Below are 3708 nucleotides of genomic sequence, written 5' to 3' on the forward strand. Positions count from 1 at the left end.
CCTCGATTAGTCATACTACCTTGTGAAATAAACGAGCACGGGATTAGTAATCTATACAATGTATCAGATATACAATCAATGTTTAAATATACGTCATCAAACCAATGAATGACAATCAATGTATAAATAGATAACAAAGCCAAACATGTACACAATATTGAAATATAATATGATAACATACGCTTCGGTCGGTGCTAAATCTTGTCGAACGTATTCGACGTCATCATGCAGATCATCAGGATTTCTGTTCAATAATAGTGGCTCACTCTGGTGGTAGTTGACATGATCATTATGAGGCCTTTGGCCCTAACCAACGTCGTATACGTTTCTAGGTTTTGTCCTTACAGCACAAGCCCAATCTGGGCTCTTTTCATCTTCGACGTAAAAAACTTGTTCCACTTAAGATGTCAGCAAATACGGTTCATCAGTAATCAACTCTCCCGTATGGATAAGGTTTTTAAAGTTCACAAACGTTAAGCCATACTTGTCCACCTTGTATCCCCTGCCCAATGTGTTGTCCGCCCAATCACACTTGAACATAACATACTTCGTCCTATCGTAATACTCCACCTCAAGTATTTGGGTTAGCTTCCAGAAGTATATTTGGCCATCAACAGTCGGCACGCACACCCCATTGTTTTGCGACCTCTTTCTCACATCATGTGCCACCGTACGAAACAACTTGCCGTTCACAACATATCTATTATATTGGACTGCTGAGATCATCGGCCCTCTATAATGTATTACTAGTTTCTGACCCATTTCATTCCTACGTCAATCGTCCAAACGATCGACCTACGAGTATAATATAATGAAAGTTGCATAGTTAGTGTGATGAGGGAATAGGAAATAAGAAGCAAATACAATAAATTTAATAGGCACACATGACATTAGTCTTACGTAGTCACAATACTAATAGCAAAACTGCTCAACATGTTGAGTTTCCAACTGATTGTCCGTCAGTCACACCATAATTCTGGGTTCCCTAAGTGTATCCATGTGCATCCTACAATTTCAAATTAAATATGAAAATTATAAGATACAACTAAGGGTGTAAGATAAATGAACATTCTATGCTATAAACCGACTCACATCCGTAATAGGAGAAACTCGTCCGAGTTAAACATAATATAACAGTAGATCTGAGTCAATGTGCGTTTGTCTAGGTCGACTCGTGTCTCCGCCCCTTTAGACCCATCCAGGTTTCTTTGCGGCCTATTGTGAAATGTCAGTACGTTATCTAAATAATTAGAGCAAAACGTTACCAACTCAATTGCAATATACCCCTCCGCAATGCAGCCCTCAGGAGCCGCTTTATTTCGCACATTAGATTTGAAACCCCCAAGGCTCCTACATATCAAAGCAGTCAATCATTGGATTTAGTTATTTTTAAATAAATGAAGAGTGAAAAAATGTAAGTCTTGCGTCGAATTAACTTTACCTCTCTCCCGAATACATCCACCTATACTGTACAGGTTCACCGAGGCGGCATTCACGGACAAGATGCACGACAAGATGGACCATGCTTGTGAAAAACCCAGGTGGGAATACTTGCTCCATCTTGCACAAAGTGATATAGACATCACCCTCAATACGGTTCATATCCTCTGCAGTCAATGCCGTCGAACAAATGCCTCCGAAGATTGCAGACACTTCAACAAGAGGTGTAACCACTTTATCTGGCAGTGACGTGGCACGCAATGTAATAAGGAGAAGCTGTTGCATCAGTACGTGATTGTCATGGCCCTTCATTCCCGAAATTGATCTGTCTTTAAGTCGTACACACCTAAAAATGTTCGAGGCATATCCGTCGGGCACTCTTACATTTCGAAGAACTTTCAAGAAACTAGTTTATCTTTATTGGACATCGTGTGGCAAGTTGGGGGCATATAGATTATCCCATCTATCGTGAACGGATGAAGTGTAGGTCTCAAACCCATTTCTTGCAAGTCTTTACGTGCATCAAGGTTGTCTTTCATTTTCCCGTTGATACCCGGTAGTGTGCCTATTATGTTGTCCATTACATTTTTTTCTATGTGCATAACATCAAGATTGTGCCGTAATAAATTATCTTTCCAGTACGGCAACCTAAAGAAAATATTTTTCTTCTTCCATACTACATTATCATTATGAGTCCTCTTCCTATTTGATTTATTAGTGGGCTTTGACTTACCGGCGCTCTCATCCCCAAATACCATCCCTTCTAACTGTTTTAGGATTTCATCTCCACCTGGCACATCGTGGGCACATTCTAGTTCTTGGTTACCGTCAAAAGTTCTTTTGTTCCGCCTCCATGGATGATCCATTGGCAAGTATCGCCTATGCCCCATAAAGCAAAATTTTTTCCCGTGTTTTAACCATCTAGACTTTATTGTATGCATACAGTAAGGGCATGCCTTTCCACCCCCGGTGGGCCACCCGGACAAGCTTCCGTATGAGAGAAAGTCATTAATTGTCCACATCAACTGTGCTCTGAGCATAAAATTCTTTTTCAAGGAGACATCAAATGTTCGTATCCTTACATTTCATAGTTCATGTAATTCTTCAATTAAAGATTGTAGGTAAACATCTATATCAATTCCAGGTGAACTTGGACCTGGAATAATCAAGGATAATATAAAAGAATTTTGTTTCATGCATATCCAAGAAGGCAAGTTGTAAGGTGCTAGCATTACAAGCCAAGTACTGTGGGATGTGCTCAAGTTTCCAAAAGGATTAAACCCATATGAGGGGAGGCCAAGCCTTACATTCCTGTTGTCCGCTAAAAAATCCGGATATAAATTATCAAACGACTTCCATGCTTCACCGTCGGCCGGATGCCTCAATACACCATCTTTTGTGCGGCCGTCTGCATGCCATTTCATATGGAGCGCGATATGATGCGACATAAACAACTTCTGTAGCTGTGGTATGATTGGAAACCAACGCAACACCTTCATTGGACGTCGCTTACTCGACATTATGGGCTGGCCATCCTCGTCTAAATAGATTTCATCCTTCCATTTAGATTCTCCACATTTAACACATAAATCTAAATCCTTATTGCCCTTCCAGAACAACATACAGTTATTACGACAAGCCAGTATCTTCTCATACCCGAGTCCCATATCCCTTAGAAACCTTTTCGCCTCATATGTATTACCCAGCAAAGCACCATCATCTACAGGAAGCAACTGATTGATGAAATCCAGGAAAGCCGAGAATATCGTATTACTAACTCCACCCACACACTTCAAGTTATACAAATGTACAGTAGCACTCAGTTTACTGTGTTTGGTCTTTTCATGAAATGGCTGGTCTGCCTTTTAAAGTAAGTACTCGTACTTTCGTACGTCACATTCATCGGCTTCATCATCCACAATGTGTTCTTCCTCACCTTCCACCTCGACCTGACGCTCACAATTGTCTTCCCTGACTTCGTGCATGCCAAATAAATCACGCAACAGGCTGTGCATATTTCCATCTTGTTCTCTGCTTTCACCCGCATCTACGGTCGGACCGTTCAAATGAGCGCCTTCAACTGGAGCTCTTACAGGCCTCTCGCCGTGAAAAATCCATTGTTGGTATTGTGGCCACATTCCTTTCCCCCCTGTCAAGTGCTCGTATACCAATCTTGGCGGGTGTTTCTTGTTGTTTCGACACATCTTACAAGGGCACACAATAAGTCCATCTAGAGTTCTACAATTCCTAACTGCAAAGTCTACAAAT

Source organism: Corylus avellana, chromosome ca3 (assembly GCF_901000735.1).
Source record: "Corylus avellana chromosome ca3, CavTom2PMs-1.0".
Taxonomy (NCBI): domain Eukaryota; kingdom Viridiplantae; phylum Streptophyta; class Magnoliopsida; order Fagales; family Betulaceae; genus Corylus; species Corylus avellana.